The sequence below is a fragment of the Panthera uncia genome, chromosome B1, assembly GCF_023721935.1.
Source record: "Panthera uncia isolate 11264 chromosome B1, Puncia_PCG_1.0, whole genome shotgun sequence".
Classification (NCBI taxonomy): domain Eukaryota; kingdom Metazoa; phylum Chordata; class Mammalia; order Carnivora; family Felidae; genus Panthera; species Panthera uncia.
Window position 1 is genome coordinate 27,559,915 of NC_064811.1, and position 16,877 is coordinate 27,576,791.

A 16,877-nucleotide genomic window follows, 5' to 3' on the forward strand; every position below is an offset into this window, starting at 1 on the left:
TGTAGTTTTGATTTCTATTTCCCTGATGATGAGTGCTATTAAGTATCTTTTCTTGTGTCTGTTGGCCATCTGGATGTCTTCTCTGGAGAAATGTGTATTCATGTCTTCTGCCTATGACAATTTTTTATTTGGATTATTTGTTATTTGGGTATTGAGTTGTATCGGCTCTTTAAATATTTTGGATATTAAACCTTATTGGATATGTCATTGGCAAATATATTTTCTCATTTAGCAGGTTGCCTTCTAGTTTTGTTGATTGTTTCCTTCTTGTGCAGAAACTTTTTTTTTCATGTAATCCCAAGAGTTTATTTTTGCTTTTGTTTCCCTGACCTCAGGAGACATATTTAGTAAGAAGTTGCTACAGCCTATGTGAAAGAGGTTACTGCCTGTGTTCTCCTGTAGGATTTTGAAGGTTTCCTGTTTCAGAGGCTTAGGTCTTTCATCCATTTTGAATTTGTGTCTGTGTGTGTGTATGGTGTAAGCAAATGATTCAGTTTCATTCTTCTGCATGTTGCTGTCCAGTTTTCCCAACACCATTTGTTGATGAGATTTTTTTCCATTGGATATTCTTTCCTGCTTTGTCAAAGACTAGTTAACCATGTAGTGTGGGTTCTTTTCTGGGTTTTCTATTATGTTCCATTGATCTATGAGTCTGGTTTTGTGTCAGTACCACACTTTCTTGATTACCTGATTTTTATATAACTTGAACTCTGGAATTGTTATGCCTCTAGCTTTGCTTTTCTTTTTCAAGTTTACATAGGCTGTTTGGGGTCTTTTATGGTTGCATACAAATTTTAGGGTTGTTTGTTCTAGCTTTGTGAAAAATGCAGCTGTTATTTTGATAGGAATTACATTAAAAGTGTAGATTGCTATGGGTAGTATAGACATTTTAACAATATTTGTTCTTCCAATCCATGAGCATGGAACACTTTCCATTTCTTTGTGTCATCTTTAATTTCTTCCATTAGTGTTTTATAGTTTTCAGAGTCAGGTCTTTCACCTCTTTGGTTAGGTTTATTTATAGGTATCTTATGGTTTTGGTGCAATTGTAAACGGGATTGATTCTTTGAATTCTCTTTCTGTTGCTTCATATTGGTGTATAGAAATGCCACTGATTTCTGTACATGGATTTGTATCTTGCAACTTTACTGAATTTGTGTATCAGTTCTAGCAATTTTTTTTTTTGTGGAGGCTTCTGGGTTTTCTTTTTTCTTTAATATAATTTATTGTCAAATTAGCTAACATACAGTGTATGCACTGTGCTCTTGGCTCAGGAGTAGATTCCCGTGATTCATCACTTATATACAACACCCAGTGTTCATCCCAACTAGTGCCCTCCTCAATGCCCATCACCCATTTTCCCCTCTATCCCTCCATCAACCTTCAGTCTGTTCTCTGTATTTAAGAGTTTATTATGGTTTGCCTCTCTCTCTGTCTGTAACTATTGTTTTCCTTCCCTTCCTCCATGATCTTCTGTTAAGTTTCTAAAATTCCACATATGAGTGAAATCATGTGATATCAGTCTTTCTCTGACTGACTTTTTTCACTTAGCATAATAGCCTCCAGTTCCATCCATGTTGCTGCAAATGGTAAGATTTCATTATTTTTCATTGCTGAGTATTCCTTTCTCCCTCTCTCTCTCTCTCTGTCTCTCTCTCTCTCTATATATATATATATATATTATATATACATATATATAATATATATACATATATATATATATATACGTATATATACATACATACCACAGATTCTTTGTCTATTCCTCAGTTGATGGACATTCGTGCTCTTTCCATAATTTGGCTATTGTTGAGAGTGCTACTATAAACATTGGGGTACATGTGCCCCTATGAATCAGCATTCCTGTATCTTTTGGGATAAATTCCTAGTAGTGCTATTGCTCAGTCATAGGGTAATTCCTTTTTTTTTTTTTAATTTTTTTTTGAGGAACCTCCACACTGTTTCCCAGAGTAGCTGCTCCAGTCTGCATTCCCACCAACAGTGCAAGAGGGTTCCCCTTTCTCCACATCCTTGCCAACATCTACCGTTTCCTGCGTTGTTCATTTTAGCTACTCTGACTGGTGAATTTTCTATATAGAATATGGTTTTGTCCACAAAAATGAAAGTTTAATTTCTTCCTTGCTGATTTGGAAGTCTTTTATATCTTTTGGTTTTCTGATTGCTGAGGCTAGGACTTCTGGTACTTTGGTAAACAACTGTAGTGGAAGTGGACATCTTTGTCTTGTTCCTGACATAAAGGAAAGCTCTCAGTTTTCCCAAATTAAAATGATATGAGCAGTGGGGTTTTCATATATGGTTTTCATTATGTTGAGGTATGTTCCTCTTATCCCTACTTTGTTGAGGGTTTTTATCAAGATTGTCTGACATATTGGCATATAATTTTTCATAATATTCTCTTATAACTGTTTGTATTTCTGTTGTGTTGATTGTTGTTTTCCCTCTCTCATGTGTGATTTTTATCTATTTGGGTCTTTTTTACTTTTGTTAAATTTGGCCAGGGGGTTGTCAATTTTATTACTTTTTTTTGTTTTTTCATGAAAGTGTTTTTAATATTTATTTTTGAGAGAGAGAGACAGAATGTGAGCAAGAGAGGGGCAGAGAGAGGGAGTCAAAGCAGGCTCCAGGCTCTGAGCTATCAGCACAGAGCCCAATGTGGGGCTTGAGCCCATGAACTGTGAGATTGTGACCTGAGCTGAAGTCAGACACTTGACCAACTAAGTCGCCCAGGTGCTCCTATTAATTTTTTTCAAAGAACCAGCTCTTGGTTTCACTGAACTGTTCTTCTACACTGGGGTTTTTAAGGGTTGTTTTGTTTTGTTTGGTTTGGTTGGTTGGTTTTGTTTTTTCGTGTTTTTTTGTTTTTTTGTTTTTTCATTTTCTTCGGATTCTGTATAATTTATTTCTGCTCTAATCTTTATTATTTCCCTTCTTTGGCTGGCTTTAGCCTTTGTTTGTTGTTCTTTGTCTAGCTGCTTTAGGTGTAAGATTAGGTTATTTATTTATTAGGTGAAAGATTAGGCTATTTATTTGCTTTTTAAGGTCAGGCTGATTTGCTATATGCTTCCCTTTATGACTCCTTTTCCTGCATCCCAAATGTTTTTGACCATTGTGCATTCATTTTCATTTGTTTCCATGCATACTTTTAAATTTCTCCTTTTATTTCTTTATTGACCCATTCATTCTTTAGTAACATATTGTTTAATCTCCATGTATTCGTGGTCTTTCCAAATTTTTTCCTGTGCTTGACTTCAAGTTCCATAGCAGTGTGGTCAGAAAATATGCAGGGTATGGCCTCAATCTTTTTATGCTTCTTGAGGACGGATTTGTAACCTGCTTTGTGACCCATTCTGGAGAATACCCCACATGCACTTGAAAAGAATGTGTATTCTGCTGCTTTTGGATGAAATGTTCTGAATATATCTGTTAAGTCCATCTGGTCCAATGTGTCATTCAAAGCCACTGTTTCCTTGTTGATTCTCTGCTTAGATGATCTGTCCATTGTTGTAAGTGGGGTGTTGAAGTCCCCAGCTATTATTGTAATGTTATCACTGAGTTCTTTTATGTTTGTGATTAATTGTTTTATATATTCAGGTGTTTCAAATTGGGGGCATACCTATTTACAGTTGTTAGATCTTCTTATAAGATAGACCCTTTTATTATGATATAGTGTCCTTCATCTCCTGTTACAGCCTTTGGTCTAAAATCTAGTTTTCCTGATAAAAGTATTGCTATTGCAGCTTTCTTTTGACCTCCATTTGCATGATAAATATTTCTCCATCCCCTCATTTTCAATCCATAGCTGCTTTCAGGTATTATTTCCTCAAATAAACCTCTGCCCCCATTTCTCCCTCTCTTTCTTCTGGGACTCTTATGATATTAATGTCATTACATTTTTTTTTTCAACGTTTTTAATTTATTTTTGGGACAGAGAGAGACAGAGCATGAACGGGGGAGGGGCAGAGAGAGAGGGAGACACAGAATCGGAAACAGGCTCCAGGCTCTGACCCATCAGCCCAGAGCCTGACGCGGGGCTCGAACTCACGGACCGCGAGATCGTGACCTGGCTGAAGTCGGACACTTAACCCGACTGCGCCACCCAGGCGCCCCTTAATGTCATTACATTTGATGGAGTCACTGAGTTACCTAAGTCTACTTTCGTGATCCATAAGTCTTCTTTCTCTTTTGTTCAGCTTCATCATTTTCCATAATTCTATCTTGTTTATCGCTTATTTGTTCCTCTGGTTCTTTCGTCCTTGTGGTCATTATAATCAGTCAGGTTTGAATCTTAGTTGTTGTATTTTTCATTTCTCACTGATTGTTTTTTTTAACTCTTTTATCTCTTCAGTAAGGGTCTCTCTGATGTCTTTCATGCTTTCTCAATGAGTATCCTTATGATTGTTGTCTTAAATTCTCTATCAGGTGATGGAGAATATTTGTTTCAATTAGATACCTATCTAGGACCTTTTATTGTTCTTTCTTTTGAGATGAATTCCTCCTTTCTGCCATTTTGTTTAAGTATCTATTTTATTCTCTGTATTAGAAAAGCCTGTTATTTCTCCTGATCCTGAGAGTAATGGCTTTATGAAAAAGAGATCATATAGTTTCCAGAGCCTGATGCTTCAGGAAGTGTCTCTGGTGTGTGCGGTGTGCACTATGCTGTTGTGTTTGTTGCTCTGTCCTTCAGGTCAGTCATCTGCAGAGGTTCTTCTTGCCTGCAGTGGGCAGTGCCAGCCAAAACTTGTGACTTTTAAAACTCCAAACTTTAGGGACCTGTTATGGTGGGGACCTGTTCTGGTCTTCTAGTGGAGGGTCTCTCTGCACTAGAACAGATGCAGGTTTGATGGGAAGGGCAGTTGTGCCAGAGCTCATGGGTGTGGGATTTGGAGCAAGTAGGCTAAACAACCAGTGTCCGGGTTAGCCACCCTCAGCAGGTGCCTCTGTGCCTATGCAGAGGGGTAGGGAACGGAAATGCCCACTGGCTCTTGTGTCCCCAAAGAGACATCTCTTCAAACACCACCTGTCACAGATGTGCTCCAAGAAGAGGGAATAGTTTCTCCCTGCAAACCTTAAGTGATCTCAGATCATGCCATCTGCCCCAGGATGGCTTGCTTGCTTTCTCTCTAGGAGTAGGACAATGACCTCAGGCCTCTATTTCAGCCATGCCTGCTGACCTCTAAAACTCTAGTCTTTGAACCCTGCTGATTGCAAAAACTCCTGAAAATCAGCCCCTCTCATTTTCTCAGCCAGTGACTTTGGGGAAAAGTTCTCCTTGTTGGTATCCCTCTAAGCTCTACTTTCTTTTGCTTTGCTCTGTAGCCAGAGGTGCCTACCCTCTGTAGCACCCATGATCTGTGACCTGTTTCTCCCCCAAATCACGTCTCCATACTTCCTACCATCTTCGATGTGGCCTCTTCTCTCCTTCTAATTGTGCAGTTTGTTCTGTCAATCCTCAGGTCAATTTCTTGGGTATTCAGAATGGTTTGATAGTTATCTAGCTGGCCTCACAGGATGAGGAAAACCTAAGGTCCTCTGACTATGCTGCCATCTTAGCTCTCTTCATGGTATATTTCTCTTCACCAGTAGGTTTTACACTTATACATTCATGCTATTACTTGACATCCTTTCATGCCAACTTGAATAATTTCCTTTAGCATTTCTTGTAAGGCAAGTCTAGTGGTTATGAACCCCCTTATTTCCATCATCATCTGGGGATTAAGTTTCCGTGATTTCTTTATTTTATTGTAGAATTCAGCTCCCCAGTGCCCGTAGGCCCCTTCCCACCACAGGCTGGGTGGGAGCTAGGAGATCAGCTATTAGCCCCCAACTAGAAGGCAATGCTGAGAGGATCCAGGCCCACATCTATGCAAAACAAGTAAACAAATTGCAGAGGGGATGAAGAGATTATTTTAAATTTGTTAAGGTATGTTTTGTGGCTCACATGGGGTCTATCTTAGGGAAGGTTCCATGTGAGTGTGAGAAGTTCATGTAATCTGTTTTTTGGATGGAGTATTTTGTAAAATACGTTAGACTTGATTTTCTTTTTGATTGTAAGAGCTTAGATGTTGTCATTCTTGTCATTGCAACAAGTGAAAAGATGAACACACTAAAAATCAACAACTCTTAGTACATACATCAAAGAATTGAGTACCCAAGACAAATTGCTGCCTTCCCTGAAAACTGAAGAGAAAGGCAGAAACAAAACCTTCCAATTTACTGGGAACAGAAGCACAGAAGCAAAGCATGTAGCTGGAGCCAGTATTAGAATGAACATTTTAAACTGCAATTGATGAATTCCAGAAGGTTCAATGTGTACCAATTTGAGCATTAATAATTGTAAAAGGACCCAGTCTTAGGAAATATCAAATAGGTTCTTGGGTTTTACTTCCAGGAACTCTAACAGATTCTCACTGTGAAGATCCCTGTGTGTTTCCAGCAGGAGTTGGGACAAGTAACCATTTTGAAATACACCTACATTTTTCATTAACAAAACATGTCCTAAAGAGAATCTATTTTATCAAAGCTTAACTGACTGGGGCTTTACTAAAGCCTAACTGACCCACTTATAAATGGGAAACAGGGTTTATATTACATAAGTTACTATTTAGAGAAACTCCAAGAGTCATTGTAGAGCTTAGACTCAAAGTACCCAACTCAAAGGAAGGGGAACATAAGTATTAGACCGTTCTAACTGCCCATTGCTGTTTAATAAAACTACTCCCAAACTCATTAACTTAATGCAATCATTTTACTTTTTAACAGACTCATTCAGATTTGATTGACATGTAATAAACTATATAACATTTAAAACATGCAATTTGATATGTTTTGACATATGTATATCCTGTGAAAACATCATTGAAATTAAGAAAACAGACAGATCCACTCATTGGGATGAGCCCTGTGTATGATATATAAGTGATGAATCACTGTATTCTTCTCCCGAAATCAATATCATACCATATGTTAACTAAATAGAATTAAAATACAATTTTGGAAAAAAAAAAAAGAAAACAGAACTTTTACTTTTGATGTCTTTTTGTACCACTTTTTAATTTTCAAAAAAATTTTAATGTTTATTTATCTTAGAGAGAGTGAGAGACAGACAGAGAGCAAGCAAGGGAGGAGCAAAAAAAGAGGAAGACACAGAATCTGAAGCAGGCTGCAGGCTCTGAACTGTCAGCAAAGAGCCCGACACAGGACTCAAACACAGGAACCATGAGACCATGACCTGAGCCAAAGTCGGATGCTTAAACGACTAAGCCACCCAAGTGCCCATTAATTTTCAAATGCTAAACCAACTTTTCCATATTATTGGATACCATTGGAGGAAATATTATTCACAGTTTTTGCATCTCTACTAACAATAGATGTTGATCTGTAGTTTTCTTTTTTTGGCAAAGTCTTTTTCCCCTGCTTTTATTATGAAGATAATGCTGGCCTCATAGAATCGATTGGAAATATTCTCTATTTTTGAATTTATTTGGAAGAATTTGTGCAGAATTGAAATTGTTTCTTTATTATGTGTTTGGTAAAATTTAACATTGAAGGCATCAGGGCCTGGAATTTTCTTTCTGTTTAGGTTTTTCCCCCTGCATATTTAATATCTAATATCTAATAAATTGATATTAGACTATTAAGATTATTCTCTCTTGAGTTTTTATAGTTTGTATCTTTGAAGAAATTTGACTATTTCATCAAATTTGTTGAATTCATTTGCATAAAATTATTTATAATTTCCCTGTATTTGAAGAATTATAGAACACACAGTGACTCAAAGGGAGTAAACGTTGAAGCATGAAGACTAATTGGATACTTCTATCCAGTTAGGGGCGCCTGGGTGGCTCAGTCGGTTGAGCGGCTGGCTTGGGCTCAGGTCATGATCTCGCGGTCCATTTCCAGCCCCGCTTTGGGCTCTGGGCTGATGGCTCAGAGCCTGGAGCCTGCTTCCGATTCTGTGTCTCCCTCTCTCTCTGCCCCTCCCCCTTCATGCTCTGTCTCTCTCTGTCTCAAAATTAAATAAACTTAAAAAAAAAAAAGTTAATGATGAATTGGGCTAAGGGGAAAGGGCACTTGGGTGGCTTAGTGTTACCATCTAATACTATGATTAGTTATACAGAACAATTATTAGGAAATATATATTTAAGTTGTGGGGTACCTGGTGGCTCAGTTGGCTAAGTGTTCCACTTCAGCTCAGGTCATGATCTCACAGTTCTTGAGTTTAGGACGCATGTCAGGCTCTGTGCTGACAGTGCAAAGCCTGCTTCAGATTCTCTGTCTCCTTCTCTCTCTGCCCCTCCCCTACTCGCACCCTGTCTCTCTCTAAAATAAATAAATAAACATTTTAAAAAAAGAAATAAGTAAGTTGCATTAGTATTCTCTCTTGAAGAAAGGAGGACGTCTGTTCGGTGGATATTTTATAAATACATTATTTTAAGCATATTATATGCCAACTGTTATATTCATTGTTCTTTTTACTTAAAAATTATTAAGTTTTATTAAAATATATGAGGACTTAAGGCAGATTTTAGCTAATGATGTAGAATATTCTTTTAAGATTTAGTTGTTGTCATCTTACATTTATAACTTGGATCCTCTAGGAAGAAAACACAAACTGTATTAAGTAGTACAACAGATTCGTTGAGATTCATTGGGACAATCTCTGTAAAAGATACGGGATGAATAGGCAGGGGAAGACTTCTGACTATAATAGAGGTTTGACATCTGTCAAAGAAGAGTATGAAGGAAAAAGTGTTGACTAGGAAGACGCCCAGATGGTGGGGGCTCTTGAGAAAATCCTCGCTAACCCAAGAGGAATCTTCAATGCTAAGATGTCTTTTAAACACTTCCACATGGTCTGGAATCTTGAACCCTTGTATCATGATGATGCTCAATCATTGGATGCGGTATAGAAATTCTGTCATGTGCCATCGCACAGATACATGGCCTCAAAGCACCTGCAGAGACTGTCAGCTAACTTCCCTGCTTCTAGCAGCCTTCCTTCCTCTTGAATAGAGTTCAGAAAGGCACACGATAAATGGCTGACCTCTAACTTTTTTTTTTTAACATTTATCTTTTTTTGAGAGACAGTGAGAGCATGAGCAAGGGAGGGGCAGAGAAAGGGAGACACAGAATCCGAAGCAGGCCACAGGGGGCTGAAACTCACCGTGAGCTCATGACCTGAAGCTGAAGTCTGATGCTTAACCAACTGAGCCACCCAGGTGCCCCTGACATTTTCTAATACTGAGAAATTAAATTATTATGGAAAATTCTAAGTTATATTTCCTTAACAAAGAGACTAAAAAATATTTTCCAAAGAGTGTCACATTACATATTGTGCCATGGATTAATGACATGGATTAAAATATTATATGAGTCCTTATTAACTATTTACTGATTTTTTTCTACTAGATTTCTCTGTATTTATAGAATATATAAATCTTCCATAAGTTCTAGTATTACTAAAAATAGCAATAGACATTTGTTATTCATGGGACCCTATTTACCAACCTCAGTTCTCTTCAAAGGGAAAAGTTTTGAGACTATATTTTTAATATGTGTATTATAAACAACATATATTGTGATTATTCACCCCAGTTAACTAAAATTCACAACGTCCTTATCATCATCAGACCCTAAGAATTTTGCTACAACATCGATTAAGAGAATTTTACCTTTGTATTTGTCAAAAGGACTCAATAACACTAAAAAAAGAATAATGTGGTTTCAATAACATCCAAAATGCTAGGTTTTGCATGGCAGTGTTGGCAAATACAAAGTATTTTGGGTTAAATGCCTAAGTTTGAGAAGACAAAAAAGTTAAGAATGAATTTTTTGAATAAGAAGTAACACTTAACATTTACCAAAAATTTTATACCTGGAAATTAAAGAATTACTAAAATATTGTTTCATGATAAAATTAATATACACATCCATGTACATATACGTATATACATACATAAGTATGGATACATACATATTCAGTTACAAATGATGCATTCATTCCCCACCCTGGGAAGGTGCGCTGACTTCAGGACGGCTGGTTCACATATGCTGAAACGAAACGCTAAGGTTTTTATTGGGTTTATAACTGTTTTCAACAGGGGGGATAAGCATAAGTAAATTAGATTTTTAAAAATCATATATCTATTCTCATATTGGCCTAGTTTTGAAAATGGTTTACTTTTGTTTTATGATTGTTCTTTTTTTTTTAATTTTTTTTAACGTTTATTTATTTTTGAGACAGAGAGAGACAGAGTATGAACGGGGGAGGGTCGGAGAGAGAGGGAGACACAGAATCTGAAACAGGCTCCAGGCTCTGAGCAGTCAGCACAGAGCCCGACGCGGGGCTCGAACTCACGGACAGTGAGATTGTGACGTGAGCCGAAGTCAGATGCTTAACCAACTGAGCCACCCAGGCGCCCCTTTGATTGTTCTTTAATTGTCGATGTCTCTTCATATTTGGATTAAAGTTTCTCAGATCCCTAGCTGCTAATTAATGGGCTCTTGAACGGAAATGCAAGATGCTTTTTCTTTTATCCCCGGTTTCTGTCAAGTGGTAACTCATCTTTTAAATAAACAATGAAATGCACTGGTAGAGTGACAGTGGATATGTTTAGAGAGAAAACCTATTAACTGTTTTTTAAGCTTTATTTTTATATCATTCTTTTTATTAAGCGTGACATTCTGAATCATATATTTTTAAGGTTTAAGTTAATTTTGTACTAATTTTTAACATTAAATGTATTATAACATTATTCAAAAATATATAAAAACACACATAAAATACAAAACACAAAATTTTAAACACATAGTTATGGAAGATATTAAAATTTGGCTTATTAGCTTGGCAGCTTTTTTGTTGTTGTTTTTAAATTGTGAAAAGCATAGCTCACGGCCAAGTCCCTATAGCTCATTTTTCCAGCCCCCTTATAAGTAACCTCGAATTGGTGTGAACATTTAAATATTTCAGATCGAAAATGTGACAGTTACATATGATTGCTCACATACACATAGAAAACAATATGCAGGATCAGTTTTGTGTCTTTACAAGATGTCGAATAATGGCATTTCTTTACCTTTATAAAAACTATTTTTTTTTCCTTTAACATTATGTTTGGAGAATTATTACCCTTTCTGGCTCCCACCCATTAATCCATTTTAGTGTAATAAAATGGATTCTTTGTATGAATTAGCCACATTTCATTTTTCTTTTACCAACAAATTGAACTTTTAAGCTGCTCTGGTGTGTGTATGTCTATGCACTGCCATGGAGACTAAAGGCCATGCTTCCTTCTGCACATATACAAGACTTTGTCTAGGGTAAATGACCGAATATAACGCTTAGCTATCCTTAACTTCACTGCATATTAACAATTTCTCCTCAGATTACACTCTCAGTAGCAGTGTGCTGATTTATTTTTTCTACTTCTCACCAACACTCTCTTATTAGCCGACTTCTTAAATCATGTAATCCTATAGATGTGAAATTATTGTTCAGGAGGGTGTTAAGCCACTTTTTAAAATTTAATGATTAGCTTGAGAATCTTCCATTTGCTTGTTGGTTATTCAAGATTTGTCTCTATAGACTTTCTCATTTTTATTTTGGCATGTTTTTTCTTATTATTGATAGGTTGATATCTTTATACATTCTAGAGTAGAATCCTTTATTGCTATGTGCATACCATGTATCATTTTTAGTCTATGATTTGTCTTTCTGTTTTGTTTATCCTACCTTTTATCATTTAAATTTTGATATTATTGCAGACAACTTTATCAAAATTTTCTTTGTGCAGTTGTGCAAATATTGTTTTGTTGTTTTTTTTATGTGAACATGGTTTTACTTTTATTTATTATGCTTCATTCTAATTCTACTATAGTTAACATACAATGTTATATTAGTTTCAGGTGTATAATATAGTGATTTACCACTTCCACAGAACATCCAGTGAATTATTTTATTTTATTTTGTTTTATTTTGTTTTACTTTACTTTTTATTTATTTTGAGAGAGAGAGAGAGAGAGAGAGAGGGAGAGATAATGGGGGAGGGGCACAGAGAGGGAGAAAAAGAGAGACTCCTAAGCAGGCTCTGCTCTGTCAATGCAGAGCCTGGCACAGGTCTCGATTTCACAAACCATGAGATCATGACCTGAGCTGAAAGCAAGAATTGGACGCTTAACCAACTAAGTTACCCAGATGCCGCCAGTGAATGAGTTTTTAAATATATTATTGGATTTGGTAAATATTGTTAAACCCATGAGAATGTAAGCCACATGAGAGAGGGATGTTCACCCGTGATGTTCACTATGGGATTCTTAGCACCTAGAAGAATTTATGGTGAATGAAAATAATTTAATAAAAATGTGCTTAATTAAAACCTCAAGCAAATTTTTCATTATCTTAGAGTCATTAAGAAATGTTTCTACTAATAAATACTTTAAAAGTATTTTATATCTATACCTTTAATATGTTGTAAATTAAAATTAAATGTGATAAAAATAGTGTCTAATAGTATTTTTACTCATTCTTGTGTGTAATATATACACACACACACACACACACACACGTGTGTGTGTATGTGTCAATTCTTATAAAATATAGAAACTTTTTTCCAACGTAGTTCAATATCTTTCTTCCATTTGGTCTTAATGATTTCCATATATATATTACATCCATATATAGACTCAACAATTGTGTGTTAAATATTTGTTTTATACCATCTAATAACTCAGCAAGAACCTAAAGGAAAATATTTGTGCATTATTTTATATTTACTACTTTTTGGTTACTTTTTTTTCTTCCTGAGGATTTGTATTAACTTCTAGTGTCATTTTATTTCTGCTTGAAAAATTTCATGTACGTTAGTAACAAATGATTTCAGTCTTCATGTTTCTGGGAATGTTTTCATTTCATCTCATTTTAAGAAGAACAGTTTTGCTGGAAATAGAACTCTTGTTTGTAGGTTTTTTTTTTCTTCTCTTCAACATTTTGAATATATGTTATTTCATTGTATTCAGGTTTCCACTGTTCAATATAAGAAGTCTGTGTTATTTGAATAGCTCTTACTCTGTACTTAGTAAATAATTTTCCTCTAACTTCTTGGAATATTATTTTACTGTCTTTGTTTTCAAAAGTCTGACTGTAATGTGGCTAGTTGTATGTCTTGTTTATCCTCTATGTATGTCATTGAACTTGTGGATATGTGGATAATTGTTTTCCATCAAATTTAGGAAAACCTTTGACCATCCTATCTTTAAATAGTTTTTCCGTTTATTTGTATTCTACTCCTGGAAGTCACATTACATATGTATCAGTATGCTTGATGTTGCCCACAGGTCTCTGTGTTTCTGTACATTTTCTTCTATATATTCTTTTTCATTCTTCAAGTTCAATAACTTTTATTTACTTGTCATTAAATGTACTTATTTTTTCACGTGTACAATTTGTTGTGGAGTACTTCTAGTGAATGCAATTTTAATTACTAGTTTTTTCAACTTTAGACTATTTGGTTATTTTATATATTTTTTATTGTTTTGCTTATATTTCCCATCTATTTGATGGATCATTATCATCATGCTTTCTTTAATTGTTTAAACATGTATTTTTTTCCCTAGTAGTTTGAAGATATTTTAATAGCTGCTTGAAAGTTACTGCCTGTTAAATTCAACAACCTAACACACTTAGAGATAGTTTCTGTCGATGGTTTTCCTTTCCAACTATAAATTATTTTTCTCTTTGTTTGCTCTTAATTTAAAAAAAATCTAGACATTTAGATATGATATTGTTGCAATTCTAGATTCTGAAGTTTCCTTCTGAAGGTTGTTTCTCTTTTTATTTTCTTTGTTTTAATATTTGCTTTGTAAGTTGTTAGACTAACAAGTATAAGCCAACTTCCTTTTGGTGTGTTACACTAATATCTCTGCTTATTTTTTTTTATTTTTATTTTTTAAGTCTGATTCCTAGTGGTTGTTTCTATATATTCATAGTTGAATGGTCAGCCAATGATTATTCAGAGACTGGGTTTGAACATCTTGTGCTAGTAAGTCTTCCTTCTACCTTATATTGATAGATGTATGTGTGGGATATGGATTCTGGAGGCTTTAAAACCGAGGCAAATTTCATATTTACCTTGGCTTTTTTTTCTTGGCCCTTTTATCTTTCCTATACACATGCTCACAGCCTCCCTGTCAGCCAAAATAACATGTGGACAGCTTGATAGCTTGTGTTTTCCATCTTGCTCTGCAGGTGCATACAGCCATCAAACTTGTCAGTGATGTGTGGAGAGATTATCCAGCCCCTCTGTGACTGAATCATTTATAGGAGCTCCCTTTTAAAATTTTGGCTCTTTTAGTGGTCCATTGTTCCTCCCAAGTAGGACACAAGATCTAACTAACCGGTCTTTAGAACTCTTTTTACTTGCCACTGAAATTGTTAGTTTTACTGACATCACCTCTGGGCATGGGTATTTTATTTGCTGGTCAAGTCAGGTGAATACCCCTCATGAGTAGTATGGTTGACTTCCATGGTTTGACTCCCACTCCCACCTCCTGTAACTACCATGTTGACCAACTAGTAATGAGGGATTCTAACCGTTTACTCAAAGCTCAGTCATTTTGCATGAATATAGGCTTCTCAGTTGGTTGTATAACTTTGACTAACAAGTATATGAATGGCAACATGTGGCATTTTTTGATGTTTCCTTCAGTTTTATAATTTTGGGGAGGAGAAGACCTTCTCATTCCATCATACTGAAAATCATTCTCTGCCTATAACGTTAAAAATCAATCTTATCTTGTAGTTACTAAGTCAAATAAGTGCAATAACCTGAACTGTAAATAACTATGCAGTATTGTATCAGAATGGTAATTACTGAAAGAGACTTTTTCCTCAACCCAAAACTCTGTAAGAGACAAGCTTATGTATCTCTTGTTGGCAACATGACTTATCTATGTGGGTTTACAATAGTTTTAACTATCTTATGTATAATCTCCCACTCTTATATTTTTATGACTTCATCGCCCTCTAATGTCAACTTTTGTATATGATTTCCTTCTTCTTATCATGTGTTAGGTCAAGATCTTCTTGATAATTCCTTTACCATCAAATCTATGCTCACATGTGATTATTTCAATGAAACCTTTTCTGATCACTCCATAATGTTACCACCTTGCTGATAACTAGTCTTCTTCTTCATGAGTGAGTACTAATACTCATCTTTCTTTCAGAGAAAACTGAGTATCTTATTGTACTCATTCCTCTGGATTATGGCTTCTCTTTAATTTTGGGAACACAGGGATTTAGCATTGACTTGTAAGCACAGTTACATTCATTTAAATATATTTTATTGTAGTTTAACTAGAATTTCTGTGTTGTGTGTCATATTTCTAGAATACAAATTTTATAATATATATTTTCATTTAGTCTAAAGCATACAGCATTTTTAAGGTTTTCCTGGGAATTAGTTACATAATTTCAGGTTTTTTAAGAAGATAAAATGATGGTGAATTACCCTGCATAAAAAGTCAATCTGAAAATTAGTCATGATGAGAAAAGACAATAGAAAGCACAAAGCTAACTTATTCTTGGATAATATTATAGAGTGTGCACTTGTGGAACATTTTGCATAATTCCGGTTGCCATCTTCAAAGTATAATAACAGAAGTAAATCAATACATGATAACTACATCTTTTAAAAACCTGTTAAAAAGTAGTCCTAAGAAAATCAAGATAAATGATCAAGAATCCTTAAACATGATTTAAAAAGCCCAAGAGGAGAGAGACTCATTCTATGAAACCATGAGAAGTATAAATAAGTGAAAATTTTGTGACTTCACTAGATCTCAAAACCTAGCTTAAGGAATATAACTTGACACTTGATAGATTATAATTTGGTGAGGAAGCTAGTAAGTTAAAGAGTAAGAGCAATATCCTGGACTTTTTAAAATTTTTTTTTAATGTTTATTTATTTTTGAGACAGAGAGAGACAGAGCATGAACGGGGGAGGGTCAGAGAGAGAGGGAGACACAGAATCTGAAACAGGCTCCAGGCTCTGAGCCATCAGCACAGAGCCTGATGCGGGGCTTGAACTCAGGAACCGCGAGATCATGACCTGAGCCGAAGTCAGATGCTTAACTGACTGTGCCACCCAGGCGCCCCTATCCTGGACTTTTTGATACAGCTGAAGGCATTAAATGGTTATTTTTTAGTTACATACCAAAACATAAAATGAAGAAAATATTATCCTACTTTTACGAGTTAGAAATTCAAGAATGCAATAATTTTGATATCTATCTTGCCTTTCAGTATCATTATTAACAACATAGTTCTAAGCTGGATGGTTTATAATATGGTTCCTTTATGGACCATTAAAATTTTAATACATACATACATAATATTGCACTATTTGAGGATCTATTTGTTGCTAAGTATAGCCACATATGAAGAAATATCTATGTCATAAGTAATCATACAGAACAGAAATTTATCTATGAAAGAGATAAAATCAATTCTTCAGAAACAAAGTGGGACCCAAGAGCTAAGAATCATCTTTATAAATATAAAATTCCTGAGCTATAAGCCATGAGATTGGCTTATTTTAAGATACCAACTTGTAAAGACATAAAGCTAAGGAATATTACAAAGTTGAATGATTACAAAAATAAATGGATATTGAAAGCCAGAGACTTAGTATTTGTCAGTCATATTACCTGACTCTATTTTTGTCTGATACCAAATAACAGATTTCAACCAAAGACCTATTTAAGAGATTATATGGCTTTGCATCTAGCTGTGAGATTGTGATACTAGAATGCAAGAAGAGAGTAACGTTATTAGTGCAATGTTGGGCAAAGGCTTCCCA